This window comes from Chanodichthys erythropterus, chromosome 4 (assembly GCF_024489055.1).
Source record: "Chanodichthys erythropterus isolate Z2021 chromosome 4, ASM2448905v1, whole genome shotgun sequence".
Classification (NCBI taxonomy): Eukaryota; Metazoa; Chordata; class Actinopteri; order Cypriniformes; family Xenocyprididae; genus Chanodichthys; species Chanodichthys erythropterus.
This window is the reverse complement of record NC_090224.1, coordinates 28092949-28112423: the sequence shown is the minus strand read 5'-3', so window position 1 is coordinate 28112423 and position 19475 is coordinate 28092949. Positions and strand designations below refer to the sequence as shown.

At 36.0% G+C, this 19475-nt stretch overlaps 2 protein-coding genes and 1 pseudogene across 15 annotated transcripts in view; 1 reads left to right on the top strand and 2 right to left on the bottom strand.

Annotated features, from left to right (window-relative positions):
* Window positions 1–12476, bottom strand: part of LOC137019325 (uncharacterized) — a 21592-nt gene extending 9116 nt beyond the window's left edge. Inside the window, exon 1 of the transcript XR_010894993.1 lies at window positions 12163–12476. The gene's annotated coding sequence lies outside the window, so the exon portion shown is untranslated. The remainder of the gene's footprint in view (window positions 1–12162) is intronic.
* The window catches only part of pum2 (pumilio RNA-binding family member 2), a 351446-nt gene that overhangs the window by 310530 nt on the left and 21441 nt on the right, over window positions 1–19475 (top strand). The gene's annotated exons all lie outside the window — the stretch shown is intronic.
* Window positions 10832–19475, bottom strand: part of LOC137018804 (uncharacterized) — a 13928-nt pseudogene continuing 5284 nt past the window's right edge.

Genomic DNA, 19475 nt, shown 5'->3' with positions numbered 1-19475 from the left:
CACACATACATTTGTTTTACATCAAGATATTTTAAATAAATTATTGGTTACAAAATGCTTACTTCTAGTCTCCTAGTCATTTTCACATGTGTTGTAGATACAGATGTTTTTTAAATATATGATGGGTAACAAAATGTTTACTGCAAGTATCCTTCAGGTTTCACATTCCCCGTGTGACACATTAGATATTAAATGATGAATTTTGACAAAAATGTGATAGTAAATGTTAAAATAGTGATTTTATAAAGTCTAAATATGAATTATAGAACAATATTAGTGAGTAGTATGACAACATGACTTTTAAATAGCAGGTGGCAACAGAGGACCACTTACTGGCTTACTTTCATTTTGAAAATTATCCGTTTTGTTTAAAGTACACTTTCCATGTTAACTCCATTAAACGTATTTACACACACATTTAGTTGCAGAAATTGATATTTTAAATCAATGAGTTAAGAAAATGCTTATTACAGGTTTTCCCTTTAAAAATCATCATTTTCAGGTCTTAATGTAATTGTATTGTTACATTATTGCAAAAACATGTCAAATGAACAAATAAAGTGGTAAACCCTGACAAAATGTGATTTGTAATGTTATTATAAGGATTTATATATTTTAAAAAGGTTTTAAATGACAAAACCTTGACACCTTGAAACCTTGAACTATATTAGTGGTCTTCTACTGCCATCTGATCGCACAAAATGACAGTTTCAGGCAATTTACAAAGGCAAAATATGTTTTTTAAAGGTTTTTTGACAGTTATAGCACCACCTATTGCCCAATCTCCACCACTTTTTTTGGGTGACCTCAGAGTGTGCCGATACATATGTGTTAATTTTGGTGAAAATATCTCGTTTCATTTTGAGGTTATAGATACTTATTTATATGAGAACATTAAAAATGACCCAAGAACATCTTTGATTAGATTTTTTTTGCCACTTCCTATCAGTTTTTACATTTGGGCTTTATCATTTAGTTAATCAACTTAGGATTCATGTTTCCTACGCTGGTTTGATCTTGATCAGACTAACGGTTGCGAAGATATTCGCAAAAGTTTAGTCGCCAAATCACAACTTAGCACAAACCATAAGGCGAAACCTTGCATATTTGGTATCGTTGGACTCGGCAAGGATTCAGGAGTCCAGAGACATAACTCCTGTGGAAATAAGTCAACCACACCCAGAGTTGTATACAATTTCAGCCAAAACCAATAAAAACATGTTTTTTTAAACGTTTATTTAACAGTTATAGCACCACTTATGGTCCGATCTCCATAAAAATTGGCATGCTTCTTTAGAGTCATATCCTGCATGTGCTCATCTATTTTCATGAAGTTCTGAGTTTTCGTTTAGGCTTTATAGGTTTTTGGATTTATTAGCCACACCCACTTTCTAAACGACCCTGTTATAGTGACCCAAAGGGTAAAGTTCAACTTTGTTTGGTAATTATTGATCGAGAGAGTCCAGAGAATGTCCTGCACTAGTTTAATTCCGATCGGGCAAAAAACCTAGGACTAGTTTGCAAAAGTAGGTTTTTCACATATTCATGAATAATTAATGAACGATTTGATTGACAGCATTGGTTATTAAGGCAAAGTTGTTCAGCATGAGGAGATCTATCAAATGATATGCATATTGTATGGATCTGTGAAACACCACATGATTACTGAGGCGTAAAACTTGTTAGTGCCGATTTCTTTAAAAATTCTTACAGACCTCTAGGACCATGACTCGAACATGCCCACCGAGTTTCTTCCCAGTCGGCCTCCGTTAACCTTGTCTAATAGGTTCTCAAATTTCATTGGCTAACGGAGGCCATGTTTTTTGAGATACGCCAATGTCCTCATAGACTATCATGCCCCCTTGGACCAAGACACTGCATGCCAAATTTCAAGTCGATCGGACTAACTGTTACATAGTTACAGTTGTTTTCATGTTTTTTTCCAAGTTATAGCACCACCTAGTGTCCCATCGACACGTTTTTTTTCTATCGTGACCAAAGATTGAGCCCATACACATGTGAACTGAGTTTGGTGCAAATATCTAATTTCTTTCTCGAGTTATAGCCATTTTAGTAGAAGTGGCTCCGCCCACATCGTACGTTTTGGCACCCCTTAGTGACGTGGACCAAAATTTTGAAATAATTATTGATATTCAGACTCCAGAGAACATTTCTGCACTGGTTTGGTTCCGATCTGGTCAAAAACCTAGGACTAGTTCACAAAAGTAGGTTTTTCAAAAAAAAAACACATACCTGAAAATTTCACGAGCGAATCAAGAGACATGCATTTTGTCCACCTTGAGCAAAGGATTCCAACAATATAAGACACTTGAGCCTGTGCCTAAAGGTTCAGGAGTTATGGGGCATTTTGTACATTTGACCGCTGTAGCGCCCCCGTCAGGCCGATCGGGGCGAGCTTTGGTGAAATTGTAGGCGGTTTGAGTACTACCAGCCCTCAAAGTTTCAAGTCTCTATGACTTATGGTTTGGTCTGCCCAGTCACTTTTAGGGAAGAATGCTGATCCTTGGAAAATTTAACAACTACAATAAGGTTTCAGCGCGACGCACTAAAAAGTCACTGAAATAATGTCTCAAAATACACACTAAATATTTTTTGGGACTTAAGATAAGACTTTTGGGAACTGTATATTTTTGTCTAGAGTTTTTGCTTCAAAATGATGTGGAAATTATCCTGCCTACTCAGACACATTGTAGTGATTTTAAATTTCTAAGACACTTTTTGTTTACATGGGCCGTATGCGAAGAGGCGTGAATATTCATGAATGATGCAGTGATTCACACCTGAGATAAGACCCTGCCCCTATGAGCCGCATAATGAGCCATTCTCAGGAATGTCAAGTCAAGTCACCTTTATTTATATAGCGCTTTTTACAATGCAGATTGTATCAAAGCAGCTTTACAGTGATAACTGGTATATAATTTGGCTGCACAGCAGCTCTTAAAGAATAGTCAATGCAGGCGGATCAAAGCACTGTTGAATAAATGTCAAGAATACTGTTGAATATCAAACGTCAAGTCAAATGTCAAGTGTCCCCAACTAAGCAAGCCAAAGGCGACAGCAGCAAGGAAACCAAACTCCAACAGGTGACATCAGGTGACAAACAGGTGGCAAATAGGTGTTAAATGGAGAAAAAACCTTGGGAGAAACCAGGCTTAGTCAGGGGGCCAGTTCTCCTCTGGCGAACAGTGCTTTGTTACTATTCAGGTTGCTATCATAAGTCTGATAGGATCGCAACATTCAAAGTATTTATTTCAGTTCCATCCAGTTGAGGATCGTGTTCATCACGCCGGTATGGGCGGTCGGTTGAGGAACTGGTGTTATAGGAAGTGTTCCCGGTTCCGACTGACCTAATTTATGCAGCCTAATAATCCTTTAAAGGTGCCCTTGATTCAAAAATTGAATTTACCTTGGCATAGTTAAATAACAAGAGTTCAGTACATGGAAAAGACATACAGTGAGTCTCAAACCCCATTGTTTCCTCCTCCTTATATAAATCTCATTTGTTTAAACGACCTCCTAAGAACAGGCGAATCTCAACATAACACCGACTGTTACGTAACAGTTGGGGTGTACGCCCCAATATTTGCATAATGCCAGCCCATGATGTTCCCAACATTATAAAAGTCATTAGACAAGGGCAGCCAGTTAACCTCTGGAGCTGCACAAAGCCGAATCTTCAGACTAGGTAAGCAAGAACAACAGCGAAAAATGGCAGATGGAGCAATAATGACTGACATGATCCATGATAGCATGATATTTTTACTGATATTTGTGAATTGTCTTTCTAAAAGTTTCGTTAGTATGTTGCTAATGTACTGTTAAATTATGTTAGTTACCATCGTTTCTTACTGTATTCACGGAGACAAGAGCCGTCACTATTTTCATTTTTAAAACACTTGCAGTCTGTATAATGCATAAACACAACTTCATTCTTTATAAATCTCTCCAACAGTGTAGCATTAGCCGTTATCCACGGAGGACAGCCTCAAATTCACTCAGAATAAAACTTTAACATCCAAATAAATACTTTACTCACATAATTCGAAGCATGCATGCAGCATGCATGACGAACATCTTGTAAAGATCCATTTGAGGGTTATATTAGCTGTGTGAACTTTGTAAATGCGCTGTAATATAGTCAACAGCTGGTGTGGCGGGGAGCACGCGATTTAAGGGGGCGGCGCCGAGTGTAAATCAGTGCATTGTTAATGATGCCCCAAAATAGGCAGGTAAAAAATTTGATTTAAAAAAATCTATGGAGTATTTTGAGCTGAAACTTCACAGACACATTCAGGAGACACCTTAGACTTATATTTCATCTTGTGAAAGAACATTCTTGGGCACCTTTAACGGATTTGAAAATATAAATTGATAATGTGTTATGTGTATGCCAGGTTAAAGAGATGCATTTTTAGTCTATATTTAAACTGACAGAGTGTGTCTGCTTCCCGAACAATGCTAGGAAGATTGTTCCAGAGTTTAGTTGCCAAATAGGAGAAGGATCTACCGCCTGCGGTTGATTTTGATATTCTAGGTATTAACAGCTGGCCTGAATTCTGAGATCACAATAAATGTGAAGGACTATAATACTTTAAGAGCTCGCTTAGGTACTGGGGAGCTAAACCATTTAGTGCTTTCTAAGTAATTAACAAGATTTTAAAATCTATAAAATGTTTAACAGGAAGCCAATGCAGTGATGACAGAACTGGGCTAATATGGTCATACTTCCTAGTTCTAGTAAGAACTCTAGCTGCTGCATTTTGTACGAGCTGTAGTTTATCAAGCTGGAGGAACAACCACCCAGTAGAGCATTACAGTAATCTAGCCTCAAAGTCATGAACTCTTGAACTAACTGTTCTGCATTCTTCATTGAGAGCATATATCGTAGTTTAGATATATTTTTAAGATGGAAGAATGCAGTTTTACAGATGCTAGTAACATGGCCTTCAAATGAAAGATTGGTATCAAAGAGCACACCCAGGTTCCTAGCTGACGACGAAGACTTAACAGAGCAGCCATCAAGTGTTAGACAGTATTCTAGGTTATTACGTGAAGAAGTTTTCGGTCCAAAAATTAGAATCTCTGTTTTTTCTGAATTTAGTAGTAGGAAATTACTGGTCATCCAGTTTTTTTTTTTATATCAGCTATACATTGTTAATTTTGCTAATGGGTAAGTTTCGTCAGGGCACGAAGAAATATAGAGCTGAATATCATCAGCGTAACAATGAAAACTAATGCCATGCTTCTTAATGATATCTCCCAAGGGTAGCATGTACAGACTGAAAAGCAACAGTCCTAGTACTGAGCCTTGCGGCACTCCATATTGAACTTGTGATGGATATAACCTCTTTTCATTTACTACTACAAACTGATAACGGTCAGATAAGTATGATTTGAACAATGCAATTCTACTAATGACAACATAGTTTTCGATTGTATTTAAAGGAATATTGTGATCAATAGTGTCAAATGCAGCACTAAGATCCAGTAACACTAATAGAGAGATGCAACCACGATCTGATAAGAACAAATCATTAGTAACTCTAATGAGAGCAGTCTCAGTACTATGGTACAGTCTAAATCCTGACTGGAAGTCCTCACAGATACTATTTCTTTCTAAAAATAAACATAGTTGTGATGAAACTGCCTTTTCTAGTATTTTTGACAGAAAAGTAAGATTTGGGATCGGCCTGTAATTGACTAATTCTGTAGGATCAAGTTGTGGTTTTTTTTAATAAGAGGTTTAATAATAGCCAGCTTAAAAGTTTTTGGTACGTATCCCAGTGATAAAGATGAATTAACAATATTAAGAAGAGGATCTATGACCTCTGGAAGCATCTCTTTCAATAGCTTAGTCGGTATAGGGTCTAACATGTTATTGATTTTGATGATTTAACAAGTTTAGACAATTCTTCCTCTCGTAAAGCAGTAAATGAATTGAATTTTTCCTCAGGGACACTACAGTGCACTGTCGGACACAATACTGCAGTAGACATTTGCATGGATATAATTTTTTCTCTAATATTATCAATCTTGCAAGTAAAGAAGTTCATAAAGTCATTACTGCTGTGCTCTTTGGAAACATCAGAAGTTGAAGCTTTATTTCTTGTTAATTTGGCCACTGTATCAAATAAATACCTAGGGTTGTGTTTATTTTCTTCCAAAAGTTTTGAAAAATAGGCAGATCTAGCATTTTTTAAGGCCTTTCTGTACTCAATCATTCTCTCTCTCCACGAAATGCGAAATACTTTTAGTTTTGTTTTCTTCCAGCTGCGCTCCATTTTTCTGGCTGCTGTTTTTAGGGCCCGGGTGTGCTCATTGTACCATGGCATTGTATTAATTTCCTTAATCTTTTTTAAAGGCAAAGGAGCAACTGAATCTAATGTGCTGGAAAAGACAGGCAATAGTTTCTGTTGCAACATCAAGGTCTTCTAAGCTGTCTGGTATGCTAAGGCGATGAAACTTATCAGGAAGGTTATTTATAAAGCGGTAGAAGTGATGGCTCTACCATATTTATGGCAGATAATGATCTGAGATGTCGTCACTCTGCTGCAGAATTTCAACGGCATCAATATCGATACCATGTGACAATATTAGATCTAAATTATGATTACGACAATGAGTGGGTCCTGACACGTGTTGTCTAACACCAATTGAGTTTAGAATGTCTGTAAATGCCAATCCCAATGAGCCTTTTTTATTATCTACATGGATATTAAAATCACCAACAACAAGGACTTTATCTACAGCTAGTACTAACTCTGATAGAAAAACAGCAAATTCTTTAATAAAGTCTGTATGGTGTCCTGGTGGCCTGTATACAGTAGCCAGCACAAATGTCAACTTACATAATGTTACGTAAAGTACCATCACTTCGAAGGAATTATATTTGAAAGACTTTTGACTAATACTGTAAATGTTGCTATAAATTACAGCAACACCTCCCCCTTTGCCTTTCTGTCGAGGATTATGTCGATAATCATAACCTTGAGGGCTAGACTCTTTTAAAGTAATGTAATCGTCCGTTTTTAGCCAGGTTTCTGTCAAACATAGCACATCTAGGTTATTGTCTGTGATAATATCATTTACAATAATTGCTTTTGAAGAAAGTGATCTAATATTTAACAACCCAAGCTTTATCATTTGTTTATCATTATTGGGCAATTCCACGCAAATGTCAACTTTACCATGAAAAAAAAAGTTTTAACCAAAAGAACAAAACCCTTTTTAAATTGTCCATTTAGGTCTGTAATATACTGTAATAATGTGCTCTAACAGAAATTTTAAGAAAATTGCCTTGTTTATCCACAATATATGTGGTAAGCAACAATGCTTAAATTTAATTTTCAACCCACCATATTTCATGCTTTCAAAAAAGGGATCAAAGACCCCATTTTTTTAAACTTTATTTTAACAGTAAGCATTGTATAGAAAGATGGAGGCATGCCTGAGAAATAAATACACTCATTTAGTCATAACAGCACTGCCTGTTGAATTTATAAGGGCTGGAATAAAGAGGTCATGACGCTTCAGTGCTCTGTCACGTCCGTAACGTTTTAAAGATTAAGTTTATGTCATATAACAATTATAAATGCAAATAACTTGAAACTTTATATGCAAAGCTAAATTATGTTTATGCTTATTGGGATCAACAATTAATTTCACTACGTTGCTCTGAACAACCATAATAAGCGTTACGGACGTGACCGTTACGGACGCTTCATATTAAATCCTATGAGTTTGCTTCTTTATATTGCTATCATCTGTTTCAGGCTTATCATATCAGAAAATATCAAATAATCGCAATACAAGAAAACATATTTAATTTCATATTTATGTTTAAATATGCCTATTATAATGTTATTTATTTTTTAATTTCATCATAAGATGCGCAATACATCTGGAGACATGGGGCCCTATTTTAACGATCTAAACGCAAAGTGTAAAGCGCACGGCGCGTGTCCAAATCCACTTTTGCTATTTTAAAGACGGAAAAACGGTCCGTGCGCCGGGGTGCATTTTTGAAATGGGTTGTCCCTATTCTCTTAATGAGTAATGGGCGTAACGTTCAATAAACCAATCAGTGTCATCTCCCATTCCCTTTAAGAGCGAGATGCGCTCGAGCCATGGCGGATTGCTATTTACATGGCGGAATTTGTTGGCGGAAAAGCTGGAAAAGCCACATACAGCCACCCCAGACCTAACGCCAGCGGAGGACATCTCCTTTATTATGCCTCCTCCGTCTTTCGATTCTTTGGCCGAGCAGGTACTCCATTTGGCTGAACAACCCGAAAATACGTAACATTATAAAATACACTGACTTATTAAACACACCGATTCAACTGAGGAGTTCAACGAGTGGTGTTTTGCTGAAATTACCTGTTAAGTGGCCAGTCAATCTTTCAGTCGTCTGCGTTGGATGCAGGCTTTCAAATAGCTCTGCGCGATGAGTATTGGCACGATTGTTCAATTAATTAGCCTTTTTCGTTCATCATTATAACTATTAATAGGTTGAATTGAAAATAGGTAGCCTAATTCTAATACACGCAATGACTATTCATCATTACATTTTTATATTTATGTAGCCTACGCAATAATATTATTTTACACTGTAATCCTTTTGTTTTTAATATTTGGCATGTTTGTGTGATGCGCATCCCAATAAGCAAAGTCAACGCGCACTGTGGACGCGCCCAGAGGCGCAGTTTCTTAACGCGCTCTAACAAAAAAATATTGTGCCATTGACTTTAGACTTTAGACCAGGTTTGAGTTGGTCTATGGCGCAGTCTATTTTCAGCTCCTTAAAATAGCAATGCGCCGGCAATGCGCCTGAACACACCTCTTTTTTAGACCAGCACGCCCATGGGAGCACTAACTGGCGCAAATGCATTTACTAATTTAAGGACTTGGCGCTGAACGGGAAAACGCGAACGGCGCCGGACGCAAACTAGCAAACACACTTGCGCTGCGCCTTGCGTCGCATTGCGCCGGGTGTATTATAGGGCCCATGGAGTGGGTCAGACATGATTTTGATCGCTTCATTAAGTTTTGTTTTGTAGAAAGCCTTTCTTTAAAGTGAATTTCGTTTTGTAAAAATTGAATCTTAATTTTAATCAATGTTTCATCAACAAATTGCCTGGATTTAATAAATAAGAAGCAAATATATTCATGGATGCGCGGGCGCGATCACTTGATCTGGAGCGCGTCTTATAGGCTAAATGAACCGAAACTCAGCATAGGCTGCTTGACTCACAGACACGAGAAAAATATCTATAGAAAGCTCGAAATGTCTTCTTTTAAACGAAATAATTAAAAACTAAAAGAAATGGGCTACTCTCTGATTATGTAATCCGAATGAAAAGTGCATTCTGCACATCCACTGCGAAGATGATGAGAGTCAGCAATGTCAACTTCATCTTTGCAGCCGACACTGATTTAGAAAACATTAGATTGTTTTTTTTTTTTGTGTTTTTTTTTTTTTTTTTTTTACAATCAAAATGTCTCCTTGCTGTTTTTTTTTTTTTTTTTTTTTTTTTTTTTTGTCACATTCATAATTTCTTTTGCCAGTTCTTTGGCAAGCTTTATGCTTGCGCTTGAGTCCTATATAAATGCTAATTATAATATTCTCTCCAGTATTTAAGTAATTAAATGCGATAGTCAACTAATGGCTTGAACAACTATAGTCGATGAAGGAGAAAAAAAAAACTTATAGGCCTATTTTAGCATGTCAAAGGGTAGGCTATTCTGATTTGAGCTCGCGCTCTGCTCGCATGCTCACACACACTGAACTTTGTGCGATTGCTTCGGAAATCGGCAGGTCGAAAAATCGTGTCGTATAGCCTATCACCTCGTCCGTGCGATTTTCAGATAAACTCACTCGTGACGTGGACATACGATCTTCTGACCGTCAAAATTCGCACCGTGTAGCCTAGACCTTCATTTACAGAACGAAATATGAACATCAAAAGGTAGGCCTATATGATACAGTACAACTTATAGAAGAGCATTGTGTCTCATAGGACATTTCCCTCGAGAATTGGGATGTCGCGTTTTTACCTGTTGGTTAAAAAATGAATGGCCTAGCCTTGATCACAATCCGTGCGATCAAGCTAACAAAATAGGCTAATAACATTGCAATAATTTTGACTTGAAATAAAGTTTGATCATTTTAACTCAAGACTCCGCTTTAAACTGTGAAACTAGCCGAAAACCGTGGGTTCATTCACACACAAAACTGACATGATTGCGATTGGCAATAGTGTAGGCTACGTCAATCGGTCCACCTGTGGGGAAAACTTGCGATTTTAAACTGCTTTATGATAAACATTAATATTTGTCAATGTATTTTAGCAAGCAGTTCTGTAAGAAGGAAAATCATGGTCTCTAAATTGAATCTTGAATGCACACGCTTGTCAACATGAGAAATAGGTCTAATCTATAACCTTTTGCAATACAGAGTATAAAGTTGTAAAAAGTTTAGTAAAAAGTTAATAAATTGTGGGGTCTTACCATACTGGTATCCCAGATTTCAATATTTGGTGGTTTAAATGCCTGCTTGAGGTCTCTGTGAAAGTTTTAAAGCAGTTTTTAAAGCAGTCTTCTGTGCCGCTTTCAGACCGGTCACGTCCGTAACGGAAAACTGTCACATCCGTAACGTTGTTTTTTCCTCATTAATGCGAACACGAAAAATGAAATAAAATTATTATTTTATGCTCTGTGGAGAGCCATCCCTTCTTCATTCGGTGGGCAGTATTACTTTTGGTTTGCGCAATGTAATTCACAGAATTCGTAAAAAATATGTTGTCACCCAAAGCTTAGTGACTTTTTTTGTCACGTCCGTAACGCTGTATATTTTCCTCATCTAAAATATAAAACAGTTGTATAGTCTGACATTTTTCTAATGTCTGGACTCCTTTAGTAAGGGGTTATGAATATACAAATAGACGGTTCAATATGTTGCTATTAAATGCAATCTTTGAGCGTTTATATTTCAAGTTTTGACTCCAAATGTCACGTCCATAACGCTGGAATTGCCCTATTATATCTATTTTTTATTTGTTGAACATCAATTAAATTTTTACCATTATATGGGTTTGGAAGTTTTTTGTTTTTACTAATTTGGGGTACAGACACAGTCTCTATGTGATAATATCTAGGTGTGAGAGTTTCTATGTGTTGGGAATTATCTGACTTCTGTAACGTTAGGCAGCTTGCAGACAGTCAGTTTAGCCAGTCTGTCTGCTGCTTTTTCCTGTCCTGGGCCCCAGTTTGTCATGTTTCAGCTCTAAGACTATGTGCCATATTACTAGAGAGAAGAGCAGCACCATCCCGTGACCGATGAATACCATCTCTTTTCAACAGGTCAGGTCTGCCCCAAAAACTTTTCCAATTGTCTATGAAACCTATATTATTCTGCGGATACCACTTAGACAGCCAGCCATTGAGTGATGATAATCTGCTAACTATCTCATCACTCCGACGAACAGGAAGAGGGCCAGATCAATTACTTCTCCTGACATTGTACTTGCGAGTTCACACACGTTTTTAATGTTAATTTTAGTGATCTCCGACTGGCAAAGTCGAACATCATTTGTGCCGACATGAATAATCATTTTAGAGTATTTACGATTAGCATGAGCCAGCACTTTTAAATTTGCTTTGATGTCAGGTGCTCTGGCTCCCGGCAAACATGTGACTATGGTGGCTGGTGTCTCTATTTTCACGTTCCGTGTAATAGAATAACCCAATGACTAGGGCACTTTCAACAGGATTCTCAGTGGGTGCGTCACTGAGTGGGGAGAACCTGTTTGATGTTCTTACTGGAACGGAAGAGTGGTGTTTTCTGCGGCTAGGCTGCCTCACCGTTACCCAAGTGCCCTGCTGCGCGGGCTCTACAGCCGGAACCGAACCGTGTACAGAGTTCACTAAGCTAGTTGCATCCAAAACAGTATCTGAAGCCCCTGCATTCTTACTATCCTTAAAGTTTGGATTCGTGTCTCTAATTCTGAGATTCTCTCTGTCAGCCTGACTATTTCCCTACATTTATGACATGTAAATCCCTTGTCGCTGACAGAGAGAGCTGTGCTGAACATGTGACAAATGGAACAGGAGACCATGCTGGGAGAGGATGACATGACTCACCGTGTTTGTAGACTGATCCGAGTTACCAGAGCTGTTTGATGAACGCGTTGAAAAAGGAGCGCGCGAGAGACTGATGACGCTAGCTATTAACAAGCTAGCGAGATACACACGCTTTGTAACGGTGATTTAGATTCAAAGATTACAAGCTGGCGACGTCAGATTAATGTGGTAGGTAATAGTATATATAAAGTAATAATAATATGAGCAACAATGAATACAAGTACAAGATTTAATAAAAGTAAGAGAAAACAAAGCTATACAGAGATGCAAACCACTCTGAGTAGCGAATCAGAGGCAGCGAGGCAGACAGGAGCAATCGAGTAGCGAGCAATCGAGGAATGTGACTGAGTGAACTAAGAAAGAATGCATTGACAAAAGAAATATATTATTTTTTTGTTTGAAGTTTATTTAAAATATAGTTAACTATATAAATAAGAGTCAAAGACACTTTTTGAGTACACAGTTATCTCTGGAAATAAATCCTGTTCAAAGATATATGTATACATCACATACCTGTCATTTGATGCTTCTGCACTGGAAAAAAAAAGAAAAGAAAAGAAAAACCTCTCCAGTCAGTGATCTCAGTATCATATTCATGCAGTCCAATGTGTGCCAATATCTGGTCACTATGATTCTCAAATCTGTGAAATAAAAGGAAGAAAAAAAAAACCTCTCTGTGAGCATGGTGATAACAGGATCATATCAGCTATTGTATTAACGTTAATATAATGTCCACTCTTAACAGAAATTTTGTGATCTCATGCATGCATGTATTATTGCACATCAGGTGAAGAAAATTTTGTATAGGCCTATATTTTAAATTACAGGACCGGTCAAAAGATTTGACATGTTACTGTTTATAATGTTTTTTAAAAAAAAGTCTCATGCTCATCAAGCCTGCATTCATTTGATCAAAAATACAAAAAAAAATAGCAATAATGTGATATTATTAAAATTTAAAATAATTGTTTTCTACTTCAAAATATAATTTATTTCTGTGATGCAAAGCGTTCATCCTTCCTTGTGAACGAAAGCTTCATTGATGTGTCACTATATATAGGCTATTTTACATTAAACTCTTCATAATCTGTCCAAAACAGGCCAAACAATCATATTGCTATGACATTGTATGTATCTTGTTATATTATAGAGCCTATAATTGTTAATGTGCAGTTTAATATGTTGCCAACACATTTTATTTCAGTATATATTTCAGTCCATTTCACTCATCTCAGCAATATTTTTTGGGAAAAGCCAATAATCATTCACACAGAGAGACAGAACATGCAGGATTCATATTTAAACCGTCTTTTTATGTCTGAATAGAGCGCATGCTCCATGGGCGTGGCCGAATTAGTGGATAATGAGCTGAGTTGCGAACGGTTGACATCTCTCTATTTTCAAACAGATTACATAAACAGAGAATATTAGTTTTCAATTTGACTTGCATGATTTAAAACCTGACATTTCAATGTTTCTTTAGACGTATCTCTAATTTTTGTGTGATAAATATTACCTAAGTTACAGTTCATTTTCTGAGGTTGTATCAGATTGGACTTCATTCCGAGAGAGATGGCAAGTCGTGCATCATGTTAGTTTTCTTTATTTTGCAAAAAGCACAACATTTCGTTTTTACTATGAGTGTACGCAAATAAAAGAAGATATTCTATAGTTTCAATTGATATATTACTTCTGTCTCTATGACAAAAAATTGAGCATTTTAAGTTGATTTTGCTGCTATGTGGAAAAAAAAAAATCCAGCAACGCGCCGGCACGTTTCTCAACCTGTGAGTGTTAGGTAGGAGATATGGCTAAGCAGGTGTCACTTTTTAAATGATTCAGTAGACTCATAAAACCATAGGGGCCCTGATAGCTAAGCTAACAGGAACACATCAAACACCTACAGGTCAAAAGAAAAAGAGACAATGGGAAATGTTTCCAGTTCTCTCTGGAGGCTCATAGTGCATTTGAATGGTAACCGTACTTCGTGGACTAGGCCTGACACTGCTGAGTGAGGAGGGATAGAGAAGAAACAGGGATTAGGCTACTAATAACCTGTATGGCTTATTAAAGAAACAGCTGCTAGAACTACTATAGTCCTATACAGAGAGAAGCAGTGTTAATTTTGGAAGCCATTTTTGATTTAGTCTTAGTCTTTAGCTTAAGACGAAAATGCTCCTTAGTCACATTCTAGTCATTTTTGTCTTTCATATTTTAGTCTAGTTTTAGTCGACGAAAAGTCATCACAATTTTGTCAAGTCTTAGTCGTTACTTTAAGTCAAACTACAGTTACCAACATTAATTTTGATAGCTATTTTATATGTAGTCTTTAGACAAAATAGGTATATGCTGGTATAATATGATCAACATTAAAAACAGTAACTCACAGAAGGGTATGTTTTTGGATTGAAAAGAGTTTTAATCTTAAATCTACATGCAGTCTGTGTCTATATGTTCTTCATGTTAGTAAGTGCTAAATCCCCACTTTCACAACGTTATATTGTCGTGAACAGCATTAATGTAGCGCGATGCTGGCTTGTGTGGGTGCAGTCAGTTTTGACCGCGAAAGGTAATTTGATTGAATGTCGTGTATATACGACATTTTACCTGCTAGAAATGCAGTTCAGTTTTCATGTTATTTTAAGGTGGAGTAGAATAAAATGAACGGCACTTTTTGTGTCAGTTTGAGAACCACTGCTGGATATTAGCCTGCACTTTGGTCCCAGATTTAGTCAGTAAACGAGCAGTGCAATATAGACACTTTAATTTAAGTAGAAAATCTCAAATGAAGAGTGCTGAACTCCAGCTTGCTTGTGTTTTCAGATCATCCACGCTTATTCCTCAGTGTAGAGAGAGGGCTTGTGTGCGTGGTTGCCAGATTGCAAAAATGAAGTAAAACGTGTTCTTTTAACAGAAAAGCTCTGATAGGGGATTAAATTCTGGAAATCTGGCAACGTAAGCGTGACTGTCTCCTTTATTCGACAAAAACAAAAAAAAATGTGATTTCAAAAGAGTGATTTTGGTCAAGTGTTTAGTCTTTTAGACACATTTCAGTCTCGTCTTTTTTTCGTCAACGATATTGCACGTGAAGTTTTAATCATGTTATCGTTAAATGAAAGTGTCGGCTCTCATCATCTCGTCTTAGTCATGGAAAAAAGGGTCGTCAACGAACATTTTTTTTCATAGTTTTCGTTAACGGAATTAACACTGGAAAGAAGATGATGGTAAGCTAACTAAAATAATAATAGGGATATTCAGGCTAAAACCAAAGTAGATTAATGAAATAAAATAAAAATATAGAAGTTGTAAAGTCAAAAATAAAATGACACACACACAAAAAAAAGTGTATGGGGAAGGACCAACCTAACTGAGACAGAAAAGTAAGAGCTCAGACAGGGTGAAACCAAGTGAGGAGAGGCAGAGAGAGGAAGGGTAAACACATTACATTCACACCGTATCCAAGTGTTAGTTGGATGCTAACAGCTAATTGTTGATGTAAATAGGGCTGCTAAAGAGCTAGGTTTTGGCTACAGGCAGTTTATTTGTTACTTTGAATAAGTAACAGTAGTCATAGTCAATACAGCATAAGCGTAACGCTTTCTTTTTATAACAAGCTTTTTTTTATTTATTATTATTAATTATTATTAATGGTTGATGATATTAATAATTATTAATAATCATTTATATTGTTTTTGTTGTTAATATTATCATTCATTGATTTGTATATATTTTCTAAATGTATTTTTTGTTTTCTTTTGCTTTTTGTAAAATGTAAAATTCTTATAAAAATACCATTTATAAAAAAAAAAAAAAAACTTTTTGCCAAATATATTAAACAGTAAAAACTGAGTGCCAACATAGCCACAATAACCTTTGTAATGCGGCCCTTCTTATAACGGACAAAACACACAGCTATCACACACAACTATCTCCGAAACACCTCGTAACTCCATTTGAGCTTGATTTTGGGAAAATGTTAATAGTAGTCAAATCTATTTTGATATAAATCCAATAATAGTAACAATATATTGTCATTATGTAGTTATTATTGTACTTATTTTGAAATTTAGGCAATTTAGAAAATATAGTTTTGTTAAATATAGAGTATTTATGCCATTTTAAGATAAAACAATAGCACATGGTCATACTGTAACAATTTAACAAAAATAAATTTATATTATGTGCAAATAAATTACAATGTGTTTTTTTGCAATAAGGTGGAGACAGTTCTGTTCATAACAGTAGACATGCTGATGAAAAAGTGAACAAAATTAGCAAAAAAAAGAGTAAATACACATACTCACAAGTTAGAGAGAGATCAGGGAAAATAAAGAGACTAAAAATGAAAATTGAAGTGAAGGTGCAGTTCAAGACAGAACTTTTAATTATTTTGCACAGCCCCAGCCTAAGAATTTAAATCTTTTTTTATGTGATGGCCATACAACAAATAGGGTTGTCTGTGGTTTCAGAATTTGTTGTGGGTGGGATGGCCTGGATGAGTGCGAGATTTCCTGACATGAAAGTTTGTCCCAGTCTGGACCTGTTCTATATGGTGTGTGTTGAGCCTTGATACATTCATGAGCTAACACAATTTTAAATGTAAGTTGTTTTGTATTAATATGATGTGAGGTCCAACATGACACTAAAACATGTTGTAGTAATGTGTACTTCTTACTTAACCCTCTGGAGTCTGAGGCTGTTTTGGGGCCCTGGAGACGTTTTGACATGCCCTGACATTTGTGCTTTTTTCAGTTGTTCATAAACATTAATGGAAAAAGTGTCATTACACTGTATTCAGCACGAACTAGGCTACCATAATATTTGAGGAACATGTATGTACATTTTTGTTTGTTTGAAGGAAAAATGTTTATGCGTGGTTATTGAAAAAACAAAAAACTTAGAATTAGTTCACTTTCTAATTAAAATTTCCTGATAATTTACTCACCCCCATGTCATCCAAGATGTTCATGTCCTTCTTTCTTCAGTCGAAAAGAAATTAAGGTTTTTGATAAAAAATATTCCAGGATTTTTCTCCATATAGTGGACTTCAGTGGAACCCAAACAGTTGAAGGTCAAAATTACAGTTTACAGCGATCCCAGACGAGAAATAAGGGTCTTATCTAGAGAAACCATTGCTCATTTAAAATAAATAAATAAATAAAATAAAAAATAAAAAATTTATTCATTTTAACCATAAATGCAATATTCTAGTGCAAGTATATAACCATTAGTTCAAACTTTGACCTGATGAGGGCAGTAATACACTTAGCAGCATCTACACTGCTGGAATTCAAATAGAGAAGAAGAAGAAGAGAGCTTTTATTGTTATTTATTTTTATGAAAATGAGTGATGGTTTCTCTAGATAAGACCCTTATTCCTTTTCTGGGATCATGTAGTTTTCGACTGAAGAAAGAAAGACATGAACATCTTGGATGACATGGGGGTGAGTAAATTATCAGGAAATTTTCATTTGAAAGTGAACTAATCCTTTAATTAAAATTTTGTAAGACACTTTTTGTCAAGAAACACAGTATGCGTGGAGGCGTGAATCTTCATGAATAATACTGTGATTCACACCTGAGAAGACAAAAGATCCTTATAATGACCTACATAATGATCTCTTTTAGTCAGGTAGGCTATGTGAAAAAACCCTCTGTGATCATGCTGATAACAGGTTTAATGTCCACTCTTGACAAAAAAACAAGACAAAAAAAAACAACATGATTTTTGTGATCTCATGCATGCGCGTATTATTGCACATCATTTCTTAATATGTTTAAAAAGCATGCATATTTGGAGAAATATTGATGGATTCTCATGTTTGTCAATTTTCTATATAGAGTAGTCATATTTATTCAATATTTATTGTCATCACTATGAACGCTGGATACTGTTTTTTTCAATTCATACTTGCAGCCGGAGGGCGCTATGTGCACCTTTAGTCCACAAATGACACCTAAAGAAGAACAGGCATACCATGTGACATTCCAGGAACTAACAGATTATTCCAGAGATCGCTAACCATGGCTATATATGCAGATACACTTTTGAAGATAATAAATATACGATTGTGACATTGTATATATGTATTGCCTCAGAATTTCCGTCTAAATAGTGCTTGCTCCGTGGGCGTGGCCGCATTAGCGGATAATGAGCTGAATCACGGGCGTCTGACATGGCTCTTTTTCATACGGATTACATAAAGAGAGAATTTTTGTTTTCGATTTGACTTACACGATTTAATACCTGACATTTCCACGTTTCTTTAGACTAATTTTTTGTGATTAGTATTCACTAAGTTACACTTCATTTTCTGAGAACTATCAGATTGGACTTCGTTCATAGGGACACAAGAGATCACACATCATGTTAGTTTTTTTTATTTTGAAAAAAAGCACATTTTGTTTTTACTCTGAGAGTACACAAATAAAAGAAGATATTTCACAAATGGTGTACATCTCTTAATTGTATGTGCAAAATGAGTATTTTTAGTCTCTTTCACACTGGTAAGAAAAAAAAAAAACGAGGTGGCATCGCCAGCAGTACCTCCGTCTGCAGAGTGTTAAGTACGTGTCAGAGCCCATACTTCTTTACTTTAACTTGACTAAGTTTAGTCTGTACATCAACTTTTTACCAGAGTCTTTTTAAACATGAGTGTCCGTACTTCTACTTGAGTGAAGGATGTGTGTACTTTTGCCATCTCTACTACTATTAACTATTACTACACACCATGCTGGAAATAACCTGCCATGGTGACGTATACTCAGATAAACCCCTGAGATACAGCAGATAATGGAGCACATTGCCTTGTGACTTAAGATGACTTGGCAACTGAGCGTGGGCATTTTACTCACGTTGGATGCATCAGCATCACATTTGCATTGGTCGTACTATTTGAATTCATGATTGGTTGACTGTCAAATTAAAATCTTAAACGGAACAATACAATAATGTTATTAACTGGTTAATGGTAATTTCAAGCATTTATGTTCACAACTTTAAACTTGATTTAGTTTTTGTTTGTTCCTGTTAAAAATTTTGTTGGTTTACGATTTTTGTTTTCATTCCTTGAACCAGTTCAGAGCCCTGATCAACAATTATTTTTCATGGTGTATAATTTAGGAATAGGCAGTTTCTCACATTTTAAAAATAATAGGCCTATCACCAAGCATTTATTATTATTATTATTATTTAAATCTACAGTCTAATAAAGGTATTTAGAAAATACAACTGCACCTGTTTCTGAATACTGCTTGTTCAAGTATTGATCTAAATAGTCTATATAACGAAGAACTAAACACTTTTGACAAGT